The following is an 18,752-nucleotide window of genomic DNA, read 5'->3' as shown; positions in this document are numbered from 1 at the left end:
GTCAGTACTGAGGGAGTGGGCACTGTCAGAGGGTCAGTGCTGAGGGAGTGCCGCACTGTTGGAGGGTCAGTACTGAGGGAGTGCCACACTGTCGGAGGGTCAGTGCTGAGGGAGCGGGCACTGTTGGAGGGTCAGTACTGAGGGAGTGGGCACTGTCAGAGGGTCAGTGCTGAGGGAGTGCCGCACTGTCAGATGGTCAGTGTTGAGGGAGGACCGCACTGTCGGAGGGTCAGTGCTGTGGGAGCGCCGAACTGTCGGAGGGTCAGTGCTGAGGGAGCACTGCATTGTCGGAGGGTCAGTGCTGAGGGAGCGCCGCACTGTCAAAGGAGGGAGCACCACACTGCCAGAAGGTCAGTGCTGAGGGAGTGCTGCACTGTTGGAAGATCAGTGCTGAGGGAGCGCCGCACTGTCAGAGGGTCAGTGCTGAGGGAGTGCCGCACTGTCGGAGAGTCAATGCTGAGGGAGTGTCGCACTGTCGGAGGGTCAGTGCTGAGGGAGTGCCGCACTGTCGGAGGGTCAATGCTGAGGGAGTGCCGTACTGTCGGAGGGTCAGTGCTGAGGGAGTGCCGCACTGTCGGAGAGTCAATGCTGAGGGAGTGCCGCACTGTCAGATGGTCAGTGCTGAGGGAGCGCCGCACTGTCAGATGGTCAGTGCTGAGGGAGTGCTGCACTGTTGGAGAGTCAATGCTGAGGGAGTGCCGCACTGTCGGAGGGTCAGTGCTGAGGGAGCACTGCATTGTCAGAGGGTCAGTGCTGAGGGAGTGCCGCACTGTCGGAGGGTCAGTGATGAAGGAATGCTGCACTGTTGGAGGGTCAGTACTGAGGGAGTGGGCACTGTCAGAGGGTCAGTGCTGAGGGAGTGCCGCACTGTTGGAGGGTCAGTACTGAGGGAGTGCCACACTGTCGGAGGGTCAGTGCTGAGGGAGCGGGCACTGTTGGAGGGTCAGTACTGAGGGAGTGGGCACTGTCAGAGGGTCAGTGCTGAGGGAGTGCCGCACTGTCAGATGGTCAGTGTTGAGGGAGGACCGCACTGTCGGAGGGTCAGTGCTGAGGGAGTGCCGAACTGTCGGAGGGTCAGTGTTGAGGGAGTGCCGCTCTGTTGCTATGCCATTGTTTCCGATGAGATGTAAAGCTTAGGTCCTTTCTGCGTTCAAACAGAAATAAAAAAAATCCCACAACAGTATTTTGAAAAAGAGCAGCGGATTTTTCCCCTTTTCCCTCTGAGCCCTTCAGCCCTCAACCAACATTTCAGAAGCAGGTGGTGTTGACAGGATTTGATTGGCATTTGTGGGATCTTCCTGTGCACAAGTTAGTTGGCATCTTTTCTATGTTAGGACACTAAATACACATCAAAAAGTACTTTTCTGTCTCCTGTGCCCTGCAGAACCCTGTACGTCCCAGAGTTTCAAATTCTGGCCAATGCCAATCTATCATTTTGGGGCAATGTAGTTCCTCAGTCTGAAGGGCATTTCAGGGGTAACGGGACTGGAAGCCTGAGGCTTTGGACAGTCAAACCTTTCCTCTTGAGCCTCAGGCAGCATTCACACTCCTGCTCCTCCTGCCCTAGCAATTCTTTTCAAAAGAAAATTTCGTATCCATGGCGTCTGCTGGTATTGACTGCTCTCCCCTGTTTTGGTCAGACAGCTGTCAATAGTTGATAAACTGTGCCAATACCTCTGCTCACTATTCTCTGTTCTATTCTCGCTTTCATACATTTTAATTAAGAATGTGCAGAGTTTTTTGTGAAGTTCTGCATTTGTGGTGATGGCTTTCACTAAGAAGCAGTCCTGTTTCCTATTAACATAGTCCCCAGTGAGGTGTGAGTAAACTAGGATACTGAGGTACTGCAAGCTGCATGAACTCTGTCACTGCTCTGACATATTGCCTCTGACTGTATTCAATATGAATACATTTCCTGCATTAACATACATTAGGCACAAATCTCCAAACTGGGTTTCTCAGCAGATGAGGACGTTTCTAAACTGTTGTTTCTCTGAAGGTGCTTTGGACTGAATTTCATCAAGTGATCAATAACAGTTTAGCTCTGTAATTTAGTCTGTTTCGAATTTTCAAGTTCATTCTCTTTCTGCTGCAGCTTTGAACCATGATTGTTCAGGAATGTGGAACGAAGTCTATTGCTATCTAACAGCACTCAGAGCTGACCATGGGTTTACTTATATCGCACATTCCAGAGTGAGGCACTGTCCTAACACTAATCAAATGTGAAGTAAGTGTGACATTAAAGCCCAAACTACTTTCCAGGAAGTCTGCTTGTGGTGCCAGTCCCGATTCTGAAGTGAATGAATTTCTCCTTCTCTCTCCTCTTCCTACCCTGTTCTTCACAGCTGCACCTATAAATCTCAGATTGTGGTCGAGTGTGAGACGAAAACCATTTTGCTACATTCAATTTGTACTATGCAAACCAGCAATCTGTGAAAATTGTAATGCAAATGGACCAGACAGTTTTGAGCTATTGCTATATTCAACTGTGCCAAGATATTAGTAACATTCTAGTGTGCCTAGGAACAAGGTGGGCCTCGTTGTAGGATTTTCAAGAGAACACTCTGAACAGTCACTCTTAGCAGTTAAAAGGTTCCGAGGTGTTTATCGGCAGTAAGTAAAAAAGAAGGTGGTGAATCATAAGTCACTTATCAGCTTGATGGAGCTGAAAGGAAACTGTCTGCCAGAGATGACCAGCAGTTCAGCAAAGAAAGGCCAATACGCAGCAATGGTCTGTTAATGTGTTTGGGCAAAGGAACATCCATGAGTAGATTCTGCTAAAGTGCTGGGAGTGGGCTGGGCTGGTGATTAGATGCTGGATTGCAGCATTGTGAATCCAGCAAGACATAGTCTCCTGAAATGGAGGTGAGGAACTCAGAGACAAGCATTTATTGAGGTCTTCCTGATAGAATGGCTTTTGAGGGAACTCCAAAGCTAGGTCTTCGAAAAAGATAAAATTGGAAACCCTTGTAAAATTTAACAAATTGCCTGGGGTTTTCTGACTAAGCTATGTAATCTCTGGGGGAAGAAGTGGTATTATCAGTAGACTTTTCATCCAAAGACCTACGTAACATTCCAGGGACATGGCAGATGGTGGGATTCAATAAAAATCTGGAATTATGACCATGAATCCATAGTTGGTGGCGGGAGAAAATTCATCTGGTTCATTAATGTCCTTTAGGGAAGGAACCTTGCCTTCCTCACCTGGTCTGGCCTACACGTGACTCCAGGCCCACAGTAATGTGGTTGACTGTTAACTGGTCTCTGGGCAATCGGGGATGAGTAATAAATGCTGGTCAGGCCAGCAACTTCCACATCCCATGAATGAATAAAATAAGACTTTCTCAACCGTTCGTTCGTGCATTTTCTGATGTGGGGTGCCAGTGTTGGACTGGGGTGGGCAAACTCAGAAATCACACTTCACCAGGTCATAGACCAACAGGTTTATTTGAAAACACAAGCTTCTGGAGCCTCAATCCTTCTTCAAGTGTGAATGAGAGAGGTAGTATCAGACCCAGAATTTGTAAGTGAAAGATCCCCATCAATGGTGTGAACCTTTGATAGTAAATTTACTTGTAAATTCTGTGTCTGATACTACCTTACGGGAAGGTGATGGCCTAGTGGTATTATCATTGGACTGTTAATCCAGAGACCCAGATAACATTCTAGGGACCTGGGTTCAAATCCTGCCACAGCAGATGGTGGAATTTGGATTCAATAAATACTTGAAGAAGGACTGAGGCTCAGAAAGCTTGTGTTTTCAATTAAACCTGGTGTTTTGTGACTTCTGACTTAACGCGTTTTAGGAAAGGGAAACTGTGTAGTTCTTGAATGATTAATACAAGGAAATAGTCAACTTAAAATCACCTTCACCATCCGACCTGTGCCTGCGACAGAAACGCTTGTCTACAATAGTATTGGAGGACGTTCAAATTCAAATTTCATCCCCAACTCAGAAGGGGTAAATCTAGCAGACCAAAGCTGGGAAGCTAAGATGAACTGTGAGCCAACAGCAGCAGCAGAATTGTACTCTGTAACCTCATGACCAAGAACATCCCTGATATCTTGCTCAGTTCAACAATGGCCAGTGTCTGAACAATTTACTCAGTAGATAGGAAGACAGCTATTTTTAAGAACCTGGGTTTCTAACCTTGCAATACAGGGACTCTACATTTTGGTAAAACAAACAAGGGCAGAGCTTACTCAAATTAAAAGTAAGGCATTGGGTAGTATTCTACCACAGACAGGCCTCGGTGTTCAGGTACATAACTCATTGAAGCCTGGATTACATGTAGACAGGGTGGTTGTGAAGGCAGTTATAACGTTTGCCTTCGTTGTTCAGACCATCGAGTACAGGAGTTTGGACATTATGTTGAGGTTGTACAGGGCATTGGTGAGACTTATTCAGGCGTACTGTGTCCGAATCCGGTCACCCTACAATAGGAAGGATATTACTAAGCTGGAGAGGGTTCAGAAGAGATTTACCAGGATGTTGCCTTGAACAGACGGTTTGAGTTATGCGAAGAGGTTGGATATGCTGGGGCTCTTTTCACTGGAGAGTAGGATGCTGAGTGCCTTATAGAGGTTTATAAAATCATGAGAGGTATAAATAAGGTAATGGCAAGTGTCTTTTCCATTTGATGAGGTTTATCAAGACTAGGGGACATATTTTTAAGGTGGGAGATACCAAAAATAAAAAAGGACAATCGGGGCAACTTCTTTATATAGAATAATTAATGTGTGGAATGAATTTCCGGGGGAAGTAGTGGATGAGGGTACAGTTACAATGTATAAAAGGCATTTGGATAAGTTCATGAATTGTAAATGTTTGGAGGGATATGGACCAAGTGTAGGTAGGTGGGCTAACAAGATAAGAAGGGTCTCGGCCCGAAACGTCAGCCTTCCTGGTGCTTGGCCTGCTGTGTCCATCCAGCTCCACACCTCGTTGTTTCAGATTCTCCAGCATCTGCAGTTCCTACCATCTCTGCAGGTAGGTGGGACTGGTTTAGTTTGGGATTTTAGTTCGTATGGACTGGCTGCACCAAAGGGTATGTCTCGGTGCAGTATGACTCTACGACTCATCGTTATCTCATCTTTTTGATTCAGATTCTAAACTTAAACCAACATTTTAAAAAATCAAATTTATAACAACAAAAACTATTATCTTTCACTATCGATCACTTCCCTTGATCAATGTGGGTCAAATCGGAACGTTCAAGGATATCTAAATGTTGTCAGTGTGCCAAGGAGCCAGGGTTGTTAAGTGTGCGTGAGATTAATTGGTCATTGGAGCCTTGGCAACGGATGCATTTTGCCATGCCCTTAATCTGAAAAGTCAAAACTGAAGGCATCAGAGGCGTGTAATTGATGAAGAGAGAATTGGAAGTCACTACAATACAGTAGGCTGTTGTCTCCAGCTCTCTCCCAGGAGATTGGAGTTCAAGAGGTTTCAGTCCCTCAATCTCAGGCCTCTCCTCAATTCCTCATCTGAGTGAGCAACCACATGTGAGTGCTGAGAGAGTGCATGTGAATTTAACCAACTCGCCAGTGGCAGGCATCCATGGCAAGAAAGACAGATTTCCCTCCCTAAAGGACACATGTGCTCTCTGAAAACCTACAATGGATTCATCTGATGCCATGAGACCAGTCAGTTACTTTGATACAGTGTAAAATTGAGCAGGACCTAAAACAGCCAGTCAACAGAGATTGTAGGAACTGCCAATGCTGGAGTCTGAAGAAGGGTCCAGACCCAAAACCTCAGCTTTCCTGCTCCTCAGATGCTGCCTGGCCTGCTGTGTTCATCCAGCTCGACGCCTTGTAATGTCAGTCAACAGAGTTAATTTCTGCTGGGAGTGGTTCGGATGGAATTATCCCCAGTGGATTGGTAAAAGGGCATTTAGGAAGGTAGGAACATCAGCAGACCATTCAATCTCTTGAACACGGTTGGTCTGCTTCTCAATACCTGTTTTCATTCCAAAACACATCATTTTCTTTTCCTAACAACTCTCAATCTATAAACAAAACACAAGTTGCTGGAAAAGCTCAGCAGATCTGGCAGCATCTGTGAAGGAAAATCAGAGGTAACGTTTCAGGTCTAGTGGCTCTTCCTCAGAACCGGTCTGAGGAAGGGTCACTCAACCCAAAACATTAACTCTGATTTTATTTCACTCATGCTGCCAGACCAGCTGAGCTGTTCCAGCAATTTCTGTTTTTGTTCCTAGTTTGCAGCATCCACAGTTCTTTTGGTTTTTGTTTAGTATTTTAACTCTGTTTCTATCTCAGTTTCAACATTTTCATCTGATTCCCAGCCTCAACTGCTTTTTGCAGGACAAAGAGTTCTGGATTTTGACTCCCTTTCATGTGAGGAACTGTTTCCTGACATCGCTCCTGGCTCGAATCTTAGGTTCTGCCTCTCTTGTTCTGGACTCTCCCAACAACAGAATCGGTTTTCAGAGAAGGATTATCAGAACAGAGACAAATCCAATCATCCCCTGAGATTCACCCTCTCTTGCCAAAGAGCCTGGAATCCAGCCTGTTCATTCTCCCTTCTTGAATTAGGATACGGAGGCAGACCGTGTCTGAGGCAATCAGCTGTCTGCTCTCTGTTGGCTTCAGAGGTTTGCTCAGTGCAATGTATTTGGTGTAATTACAGAAACAAAAAGGGGATCTTACAACAATTGGTTTTGTTTCATTTTCCCCGCATAACCAGGATGATATGGTAATACACTTCAGAAACAACCAGGTACTAATCTGGGAACGTGCAACTTGTTGGGTTCCCAAAGTTCAGAGTTAATAGATCCAAAACCAGATTCATAATGTGGATTGCAGGGACATGTTGACGAGGGCAGAGGGACAGGCAGAGAGAGGCTCTTCGGCTGAGTTGAATAAATGAGTCACTGTAAAAGGAGCTTAACTCTGTACCTAACCCCGTGCTGTCCCTGTCCAGGGAGAGTTTGCTGGGGACAATGTAGAGGGAGCTTTACTCTGTCTCTAACCCTGCGTTATCCCTATCCTGGGAGTGTTTGATGGGCGACAGTCTACAGGAATCTTTACTCTGTAACTAACCCACTGTTGTCCCTGTCCTGGGAGAGTTTGATGGGGATATCACATCTGTAATAGACTAACATTCCTCACCCTGCGGTTGATAAAACTCATGTGAAAAAGCACAGTTTATTTCTGAAGAAGTTGGCTGAATTCATTGTCTGCTGTGTGTTCACCCCACACCCCTTTCAATAATCACAAACGGGTCCGAAGTAAATCAAAATCTGTCAAAGATATCAGCATGAATTGGCAGCAGAGAACTCATACAGTATGAAGTGATAAGGTCCAGAAATGTTACAGTGATAAAGGATACTACAGAGATCAGTACTGGGGAGAATGATAAACACTTCTTTGATGTACTCAGTGAAATATGGGCTGTATCACTCTGGCAGATGAGATCTTTAGAAGCTGGAGAAGTAAGGAAATGGTTCCTGATCCAAATCTGCAATGTGGCCAAACTGCTTATAAACCAACACAGACAGCAAGTCCCAGGAGAGGGAGAGAGGGTCAAGGCCATTTCCTTGGAGGGTGTGTAATACATTTGAAGATGTTGGGTGTTCGCTGATGGGCTTCACTTCTTTAACACATTTTGTCTGTGTTCTGTTTACATTAGATGCAGTTCAGTGACTAAAGCTAGCGGGGTAACAGGGTTGTCAAGTTGATTTATGAGCACATCAACCCAAGTTTCTGTGTGTTGTGCAAGACTGACAGCGGCAGTTCATTAAATCTGGGTCCTGAGTGACTCAGAACTTGGCATCAGTCCTGCTGTTTAAACGTTAACTTTAACCCTCTGAGCCACACCATTTGGTTTTCAATTTTCTGCTTTCCTCTCCTGAAGGTGCAGAGTCTTGTTGTAATTCCACAGGTGCTAGTGTTTCCTCCATCAGTCTTCCCAGTGGCTAAACTTCAGATGAAGCCTTTAGTGATGTCAGTCAGCGGCCTCTTCACTCATGGGGTTGGGTCACGCAGTGTTCATTGAGACTGGGGTGGTATCCCAAAGGAATACCCCTGCTTCTCCAATCTCAGAAAATACAAATGTAGGAAATGTGGCAGCTAGCTTGTACACAGCAAGATCCCACAACGTTGTCATAATGGTCAATAAATGGGTTTCAGGGACACATGTGCAGGGATAATAAATAGCCATGACCACTGGTGAGAACACCCACAATTTTCTTAAAACTTCCCGTTGAGTCCCACTGTGCCCACCCGAATGCTAAGGCAGGCTGTCTCATCCAAAAGACAGCACCTCTGACAACACAACACTCCCCCAGTACTGCACTGTGGCAACATGATGGTTTTGAGACTGTGCAATGGGATTACAAAACTGTTAGTCCCAGAGATAAGATTGTAGGCCACTCGGCAACACCGAACCCAAGTGTTTTAACAAGTCATTCACCTAACTAGGGATGAGAATTCAGTGAGAAGCCTCCCAGTAACTTTTGCTAAATACTGAAAATGACAAGTCTAAAAGTTACAGAATAAGTTGAGAAACAGCTCCACACCGTGCCAGCATTGGAACTTTTCACCCTCCTGAAGGGGCTGGCATTGTATCAGGCTGATCCTGTCTGTCTGAACATTTTAATACAGAGCACCAAGGAATTTATGCTAATCCAAATTTGTAAAGTGACTAAACAGCTGGCATGGGCAGGGATGCTCAGCTCATTGGGGGGTGAAAACTCTGATCTCCAGAATTCAGTCCGTATATTGCTGGTTGGGGACAGGTGAATCGAGGGTTTGTGAAATGATATGAGCTGTTAGTACTCAGCTGCTCTGTGGGTTATGTTCTAGACAGACAGTCAGTGAAGGAAAAAATAAATCAAAACACAATCTGTACATACTTACATTAGAAACAGTCACCTCCAAATAAAATCACCGCCACTGTTGGCTGCTCCCAGGTGAATCACCAAATAAAATCACCGCCACTGTTGGCTGCTCCCAGGTGAATCACCAACTCATGTCCCATGCATAGGTCCAAATCCCTTCCTAATTATCGCATGAAGTTTCTGATGAAGAGCATTTTTGCCCATCTCCAACAACCAATGAGAAACTGATAGTGGTGCCTTTCTGACGTGGTTGTGATGTACTAACACTGTTAGGCAAAGCATTACAGGATTTTGATCCAACAACAGTGAAGGAATGGTGATATATTTCCAGGTCAGGATGGTGAGTGGCTTGGGCAGCAACTTGCAGGGGGATGTGCTCCTATGTATCTGCTGCCTTTGCCCTTCTAGAGTAGTGGTCAATGTTTTGGAAGGTGTTGTGGAAGGGGCCTTGTGAAATCATTGTGAAGATCGTATACGCTGCTGCTACAGTGAGTCAGTTGTGGAGGGAGTGAATTTTGTAATTAGTGGATGTGGTGCCAATCAAGTCAGTGTTTATTCAGGGTGATGTTGAGGTTCTTGAGTGTTGTTGGGGCTGCACTCTTCCTGGTAAGTGGGGACCATTCCATCCCACTCGTGACTTGTGCTTTGTAGATGGAGGACAGGCTTTGAGGAGAGTCAGGAGGTGAGTCATTTGCTGTGGGATTCCCAGCCTCTTGCTGGCTCTTGTAAGCGTTGTATTATGTGGTGAGTCCAGTTGAGTTTCTGGTCAATGGTAACATCTAGGATGTTGTTAATGGGGGATCCGGTGAAAGTAAAACCATTGAATGTCAGGAGTAGTGGTGAGATTCTCTTTTGTTATGGATGGTCTTTGCCTAGCATTTGTGTAGCATGAATATTAAGTATTCAATTAAGATACAATTAACACATTGTGTGTTTCATCAGACTTCTGTCAATGATATTCAAACAATTGTTATTGACAGACCATTAGATAGAAGGAGTATGGGAACAGGGTCTGGATGTGGAGATAGTTCTCCCAGGTCTTATGGAATGGCTCATGAGGCCTCTTTCTGCTCCGAGTATATTGTTAAGAAGACACAAGTTGTAACTTTCACAATGCAACACACCAGAGAAATATAAGATAAAAAGAGGATGGCTGACAGGGGAACCTCAACACAATATTAAAGCAGTTTTTCAAGATTTGTACAAGACATAAACTTTTAAAACCATCATTCGAGACTTTGATGACTTCCACACAAACAGCAGATGGACCTGTTTAAAGCAAAGGGTCAAAAACAGAAATTGCTGCACTAGCTCAGTGGGTCTGGCAGCGTCTGTGGACAGAAATCAGAGTTAATGTTTTGGGTAGGGTGACCCCTCATCAGAACTCAGAACTCCTTACAGCAAAGGGAATTGTTCTCCTTCGAGAGACTTCATCTTGTTCAAAATGACCACGTTTAGTGAAAGGAACAGAGCGCTTTCAACTGCAGATACTCAAGTGAGAAGTATTAGCTAGCAAGAGCGACACAAGGAGAGGCACCATGTCCACCACACTACAAACGGCCAACTGAAGCCATTAAGTGGTGAGGGAGGTCAGCACTGTGCTCAGTTGGGTAACTAGCCTGGAGACCAGGCAAGGGGAAGGTATACCTCACTTCTGGTCCTCTCTGTGCATTTGGAGGAGCTCCTTTGTGTAAGTTGCCTCCTTGGAACCCCGTCTGCAGACACCAACACTCTGCCTTCCTCGCCAGGGACAGTCTAACAGGCCCAGGCGAGATGCTAGATTTTACTCAAACTAGCAGGATAAGAGTGACACCAGCTTTCCGATGGGTCAGCGGGAGGTGGGATGTCATTCCACTTGTGGTCAGAAGACATGCTTTAGGACAATCAATGGCTACAGGAGATGATGACAAATAGAGACTGTCTTGTTACTTCAAAAGGAAAAACTTGGAGTTCCCCATGGAGAATTCCAACTCAGTGAGGACAGAATTCTCTCACTTACAGTTCCTTCCACACTGAATTCTCACACCCCCTGTAAAACAACCCCAGGTCAGGGACAGCACCAGGTCAGATACAGAGTAAAGCACCCTCTACACTGTCTCCTCCCACCCCCAGTAAGACACACCCAGATTAGGGACAACATGGGGCTAGGTACAGAGTAAAGTTCCCTCTATGCTGTTTCCCGGCACCACCATCAATGCCCCCCCTCCCCACCCCCCACATAGAACACTCCCAGGACAGGGACAGCACAGGGTTAGATGCAGAGTAAAGCTTTTTGTAATCACAAACTGAAAGTAAGACGCTCTCTACACTGTCCCCATCAAGCACTGCCAGGAGTGGGACAGCATGGGGTTAGATACAATGAATATAATGCTAAGTATTTTTAAGCCATTTGCATGGTGATGTCCCGTTAACTTCCTTATGCATCAATATGGTTTCTTTAACATTTTCAGGGTAACACTTGCAGCTTTGGCATCTTCCATGTGTTGGAATTCAACTTTGTGCCAACAGCCAGCTCTTTCTGATTGCTGCAACTAAAACCGAGTGGAGACTGTCAGCAAGGCCCACCTGTCCTGGGAGATTTTGATGAAGGCACTGCAGTCTTTGGAAAGAATCAGATGATTCCATTGTCTGGGTTGTAATGCAGCATCGCAATCCTCATTGATACATTTCTCTTCCAACCTCCTCCTCAATTCTAAAATTGCATGAGGATTTCTACAAGCCTTGGAAGGGTTATGACCCATACTATTTAATCCATCAGAAACACCCAGACACATTGTCTTCATTAGAGGCCCATTTGCTTTGGCCTTATCCCTCTGCACTGCTCCTAGCTTTGCATAGGCTGTGAACTAGTCTCTACTCACTTCTCCCAGGAGTCACCTTGTGTGTGCCTGGAATATACAACTGTGAACCCGTGAGGTCCTGCCAGACGGATGGTACGGACAGCGTGTGCTAAATACAGGAGAAACTCACAGAATGTGAGAGGGAATAGTTTTGCAATCTTGAAGCCATTATGGGTTTTAATGGACATGTGTGACCACAAGGATTTGACAGCGAAGGTCAATAACAATGGGAAATGTTTGAAAATGTTTTCATTTCACAGTGGATTCATGTTTTCTTCAAAATGCTTTCAACCATTCACTTTCTTTTTTTGAATTTTATTCTCATTTATGTAAAGAACCTAGAGATCTCTCCAAAAATTCAACATTTTTGACACTGATGTTTTTCAATATCAAACATTTCCAGGACAGGGGCAGCATAGGGTTAGATACAGAGTAAAGCTTCCTCTACATTGTCCTCATCAAACACTCCCAGGACAGAGATAGCACGTAGTTAGATACAGAGTAAAGCTCCCTCTACACTATACCCATCAAACACTCCCAGGACAGAGATAGCACGTAGTTAGGTACAGAGTAAAGCTCCCTCTACACTATCCCCATCAAACACTCCCAGGACAGAGATAGCACATAGTTAGATACAGTGTAAAGCTTTCTCTACACTATCCCCATCAAACACTCCCAGGGCAGAGATAGCATGTAGTTAGACATAGAATAAAACTCCCTTTTCACTGTCTCCATCGCACACCCAGGACTGGGTCAGCATGGGGTTGGACACAGAGTAAAGCTCAATTGACACTGTACTCAGCAAACAATCCCAGGACAGGGACAGCATGGGGTTAGATACCGAGTAAAGCTTTATCTACCTGAATGATGTGCTTCAATGCAAAGCTTTCAAACCATTTTGAACAAGGGCAGAAATGGCTAGCACGAGGGGTTATAGTTTCAAGCTGGTTGGTGGAAAGTATAGAGGGGATGTCAGAGGCAGGTTCTTTACGCAGAGAGTTGTGAGAGCATGGAATGCGTTGCCAGCAGCAGTTGTGGAAGCAAGGTCATTGGGGCCATTTAAGAGACTGCTGGACATGTATATGGTCACAGAAATTTGAGGGTGCATACATGAGGATCAATGGTCGGCACAACATTGTGGGCTGAAGGGCCTGTTCTGTGCTGTACTGTTCTATGTTCTATGTTCTATGTTCTAAGAACTAGGAGATGGAGTTGTCTCAATCCATCAAGGCTACCCCTCCATTCAGTAAATCATGGCAGGTCTGACTCTGGTCCGAATTCCCTTTATATATCTGCCCTGTGACTCTTGACTGCCCTCTCAATCAAAAATCTGTCTAACTCAGCCTTGAATGTATTCAGTGACCCAGAATCCAATGCTCTCTAGCAAGAAATTTCCAAAGATTGATGTCCTTTTTGATGGAAAAAAAGGTCATTCTCATCACTGTCTTAGTTGGGAGATCCTTTATAGTTAGTCTGTGCCTCTGTATTCCAGGTTTCCCACGAGTGGAAACATCCTGTCAGCATCTAGCCTATCAAGCCTCTCAGAATCTTGCATATTTCAAGGTCAAACTCACTTCACTCTTCGAAATTTCACTCAGGATACACCCAGCCTGCTGAACCTTCCCTCAATAGACAAAATTAGACACACTGCTGCCTCACAGCCCCAAGGACACAGGTTTGATTCCAGCCTCGGGTGACTGTCTGTGTGGAGTTTGCACATTCTCCCCGTGTCTGCGTGGGTTTCTTCCTGGTCCTCCGGTTTCCTCCCACAGTCCAAAGATGTGCAGGTTAGGTGGACTGGCCATGCTAAATTACCCATAGTGCCCAGGGGTGTGCAGGTTAGGTGGGCTGACCGTGCTAAATTACCCATAGTGCCCAGGGTTGTGCAGGTTAGAGTGGACTGGCCGTGCTAAATTACCCATAGTGCCCAGGGAAGTTCAGGTTAGGTTGATTGGCCGTGCTAAATTACCCATAGTGCCCAGGGATGTGCAAGTTAGGTGACTGGCCATGGGAAATGCAGGGTTGCAAGGATCGGTGTGGGCCTGGGTGGGATGTTCTTCAAGGGTTGTTGTAGTCTTGATGGGCTGAATGGCCTGCTTCCATACTGTAGGGATTTAATGATTTAAAATCATCATTGCAAGAACTAACCGAATTATTCTTTTCTGAACTATTTCAGTGGAAGTATAGTTATTTCATTTAACCTGTTCTGTGAGTAGGGATAGTCAGCATGTTCGCGCACACAAAACCACGTTTTTTGATAAAGTAACCATGAAGATTGATGAGGGCAGGGTGGTAGATGTTGTTTACATGGACTTTAGTAAAATCCTTGACAAGGTCCACACGGCAGACTAATTAGTAAAGTTAGATCGCATAGGGTTCAGGATAATCTTGCCAATTGGATACAAAATTGTCTTAACAGCAGGAGACAGACAGTGATGGTGGTGGGCTGTCTTTCAGACTGGAGGCCTGTGACCAATGGTATTCCACAGGGATTGGTGTTGGGTCCACTTTTGTTTGTCAGTGATATAAATGCTTTAGATGAGAATATGGGAAGCATGGTTAGGAATTTTGTGGATGACACCAAGATTGGTGGTATAGTGGACAGTGGAGAAGGTTCTCTATTGTTACTAAAGGATCTTGATCAGTTGGGTCAATGGGCTGAAGGGTGGCGGATGGAGTTTAATTTGGATTAATATGAGCATTGCATTTTGGAAAACAAGCAAAGTTAAGACTCATATAATTAAAAGTAGGGCTTGAGTAGTGTTGTAGAACAGACAGATAAAGGGGTTCAGGTACATAATTCTTTGAAGTTTACATCACATATAGACAGGGTGGATAGGAAAGCATGTAGCACACTGCTTTTCATTGCTCAGACCTCTGAGTATAGAAGTTGGGATGCTAATTGAGGTTGTATAGGATATTGGTGAGGCCTGTTCTGGACTACTGTGCACAGTTCTGGTCACCCTGTTATAGGAAGGATATTATTAAGCTGGTGTAGGCTCAGAAGAGATTTGCCAGATGTAGCTGGGAATGGAGGGTTTGAGTTATAAGGAGAGGTTGGATATGCTGGGACTTATTTTCACTGGAGCGTAGGAGGTTGAGAGGTCACCTCATTGAGGTTTATAAAATAATGACAGGTATAGATAAAGTGAATGGCAAGTATCTTTTCCCTAGGGTTGGAGTTTTCAAGACTAGGATGTATATTTTTAAGGTTAGAAGAGAAAGGTTTAAAATAACAGATGGCCGGCAATATTTTAGAACAGAATGGTTCATGTGTGAAGTGAGCTTCCAAAGGAAATGGTGGATGCAGGTACAGTTACAACATTTAAAAGGCATTTTGACAAGTACATAAGCTGAGAAATGTGTGGAGGGATATAGGCCAAGTGCAGTCAGGGACAGATTGATTTAGTTTGGATTATGGCTTGCATGGGTTGGTTGGACCAACAGCTCTGATTCCATGCTATATGCCTCTAAGACTCTGTGTTATAACTCACCTCCAGGACAGGTGTCAGTTGAACCCACACCATCTGGCTGAAAGATAGGGACACCACCATTGGAAGTATAGCTCTCCGTAATTAAGGAAACCCAAACTGGATGCGATCCTCCAGGTCTTACCAATACTGAGAACAGCTGGAACAAGACTCTAGATTCTAACCCCATTGCAAAGAAGGGGAATTGCTTTGCATTTCCTTTCCTCATTGCTTGCTCTACCTGCATGTCAATGTTTTGTGACTCATGTACAAGACATCCAGATTCTTCTGTTCTGCAATCTCTATCCATTGAAATAATATTCTGCCTTTCTGTTCTTCCTGCCAAAGAGGGCAACCTCACATTTTCCCACATTATGTTCCATCTCCCAAATTTATGCCACTTACTTAACCTATCCATACCTCTTTGCAGGCTCCTTATATCCTCATCAAAACTCATTCTCCTACCTACTTTTGTATCAACAAATTTGGCAACAAAACTGTTGGTTCCTTCTCCCGGGTCATTAATACAAAGTATAAATTGTTAAAACCACAGCACTGACCCATAAGGCACTCCGTAAGTTGCAGTTAACTATCTTTTCATTGTACTCATTTGAATGAAAAGGCTTATTTGAAATCACAAGCTTTTGGAGTGTTACTCCTTCATCGGGGGAAGTGAGTACATGTTGCTAAAAAGCTAATTCAATTCAATGAAAATGACCCTTTTCGGAACCCTCTACCCATCCCCCTTTTCTGATGAAGGGTCTAGGCCCGAAACGTCAGCTTTTGTGCTCCTGAGATGCTGCTTGGCCTGCTGTGTTCATCCAGCTCCACACTTTGTTATCTCGGATTCTCCAGCATCTGCAGTTCCCATTATCTCTGATACTATTTAACCCAACTCTTTGTGTCACAGGTGCGCATTGTCTATAAACCCGTGAAGAATTGCCTCACTGTGGACAAAGTATAGATCAGGAAACAAAAGATATTTGCAAGTAGGGACTATAATTATCATGGGTGGCTTTAATCTGCTTATTGACTGGCCAATCAGACAGACAAGGCTAGCATGAGCAATGAATTTGTACAGTACACCTTGGATTGCTTCTTACAGCAATACATTGCAGAAACCACCCAGGGGCAGGTTACTTTGCGCAATCTGGTTGGATTAATCCTCTCAATGAGGCAGTACTAAAGTCAAAGATTGCTTGTGTAAATAAATGGTGACTTGGTGATGAGACACTGGCCTCTGTGGAGTTTTTTTTATAAACTAGTGTCCTCTACTTAGCATAATTCATTTTCTGTATTTTTGATTATGGACTGAACAGGAGAAAGAATTGTTTTACAGCAAAGGACGAAGGAAGGAATTGCTGTACTTTTTAAAAGTGCAAGGTATTATTCACACTGTTACTTTGATCATTTGCGAAATGTGGAACTCAATACCACAGGGATTATGATAGTGGGCCATTCAGCCTCTCTAGTGTACTCTGTCATCCAATAAGATCATAGCTGATCCATTTGTAACCTCAAATGCATATTTTCACCTACCCCTGATCGCCTTCTAACCCCTTGCTCAACAATAATCTATCTACCTCTGCCTTCAAAATATTCAAGACCTTTGCTTCCACCTCATTTTCAGGAAGAAAGTCCCAAAGTCCCAAACCTTCTGAGATAAAAAAAAGTTCTCCTCATCTCTGTTTTCATTGGGTGGCCCGTGATTTTTAAACATTGACCTCTAGTTCTAGATTCTCCCACAAGAGGAATCCTCTCCATAGCCACCCTGTCAAGCTTTCTCAGGCTTTTACACATTTCAGTGAAGTCACCTCTTAAACTTCTCAACTCCAATGTATACAAGCCTACCCTGTCCAACCTTTGCCTAGGAAGGGTGAATAACAGGCAGCGGAGAAAATCAGAATCACAGAATTGTTATGCCACTGAAAGAGGCTATTCAGCCCATCATGTCAGAAATGGCTCTTCAAACAAGCATCATTACGTACAGCCAACATCCTGCCTCTTCCCCATGTTCTTGCACATTACTTCTATCCAAAAAAACTGTCCAATGTCCCTCTGGAATGCCTCAGTTGAACCTGCCTCTGTTACATTTCTAGGCAGTGCATTCCTGACTCTAAGCGCCCACTGTGTGAAATAGAGATAACAAGGTGTAGAGCAGGATGAGCGCAGCAGGCCAAGCAGCATCAGAGGACCATGAAAGCTGACGTTCCAGATCTGGACACAGCTTCTCTGATGCTGCTTGGCCTGCTGTGTTCATCCAACTTGACACCTTGTTATCTCAGATTCTCCAACATCAGCAGTTCCCACTATCACTGTGTGAAATAGTTTTCTTTCAATATCACCCTTGCTTTGTTTGCACATCATTTTAACTCTATACCCTTTCGATCTTGTCCGTTTTACAAATGGAAACAGTTTCTCCATATGTACTCTATCTAGCCCATTCATGATTTTCAAAACCTCTATCAAATCTCCTCTTAACTTTCTTCTCTCCATGTTGTGGAGCTGCTGGTGTTGGACTGAGGTGGACAAGGTCAGGAATCACATGACACCAGGTTATAGTCCAACAGGTTTATTTGAAAACACAAGCTTTCAGAGTCTCGCTCCTTCGTCAGGTGTCAGTGAGAGAGGTGGCATCGGACACAGAATTTTTAAATAAAAGATCAAAGGATCATAGAACTGATGCGAATGCATTGAACAAACCGAAGGTGGCTGGTAAATCTTTAATCAGTTAGACAGGTTTAATATGCAATTTCTTTCACGTCACTGCCCCAAGATAACTAAAGGCTTTATGTGTATCAGAGGTGACTCCTCAAGTCAGGCGATGCATTTTAGGTGTGAGGCTTGTTTTGAAATGGCTGTTAATAACTTGGAATTAGACTGGTTTTATTTCCAAAGCAGGAATTTACAAAATGCCACAGTGACTGTCTACAGACGGTGTGCTTTTTGAGCAAAATAGAATGTATCTGCAATTACAAATCTGCAAATGCAAGTTCACCCCATAGATACTCCAGCCCCAGGTGACTGTCTGTGTGGAGTTTGCACATGCTCCCTGTGTCTGTGTGTGTTTTCACCGGGTGGTCCTTCCACAGCCTATAGATGTGTGGGTTACATGAATTGGCTATGCTAAATTGCCCCACGGTGTCTGGGGATGTGTAAATTAGATGGATTACCCATGGGAAATCCAGGACTACAGGGATAGGGTAGAGAGGTGGGTCTGGGTGTGCAGAACCCCCAAAAACCCTCCGGCACCTTCCCCTGTAACCGGCGAAGGTGCAACGCCTGCCCATTTACCTCCTCCCTCCTCAGTATCCAAGGGCCCAAACATACCTTCCAGGCGAAGCAACACTTTCCTACAATCTGGTCTACCGCATTCGCTGCTTACAGTGTGATCTCCTCTACATTGGAGAAATGAAGTGTAAACTGGGTGACTGCTTCGCAGAACGTCTATATCAACAAAAACAACCCTGAGTTTCCATTTGCCTGCCACTTTAACACACCACCCTGTTCTCTGAACAATGTCTCTGTCTCAGCCTTGCAGCGAAGCTCAGTGCAAGCTGGACGAACAACACCTCATT

At 44.7% G+C, this 18,752-nt stretch overlaps 1 protein-coding gene across 4 annotated transcripts in view; it reads right to left on the bottom strand.

Moving 5' to 3' along the window:
* foxp4 (forkhead box P4) overlaps window positions 1-18,752 on the bottom strand; it is a 441,139-nt gene that overhangs the window by 110,982 nt on the left and 311,405 nt on the right. The window lies entirely within an intron of this gene.

Source organism: Stegostoma tigrinum, chromosome 21, assembly GCF_030684315.1.
Source record: "Stegostoma tigrinum isolate sSteTig4 chromosome 21, sSteTig4.hap1, whole genome shotgun sequence".
Lineage (NCBI taxonomy): Eukaryota > Metazoa > Chordata > Chondrichthyes > Orectolobiformes > Stegostomatidae > Stegostoma > Stegostoma tigrinum.
Note: the sequence above shows the minus strand (reverse complement) of the source record. Positions and strands in the feature narration are given on the sequence as shown.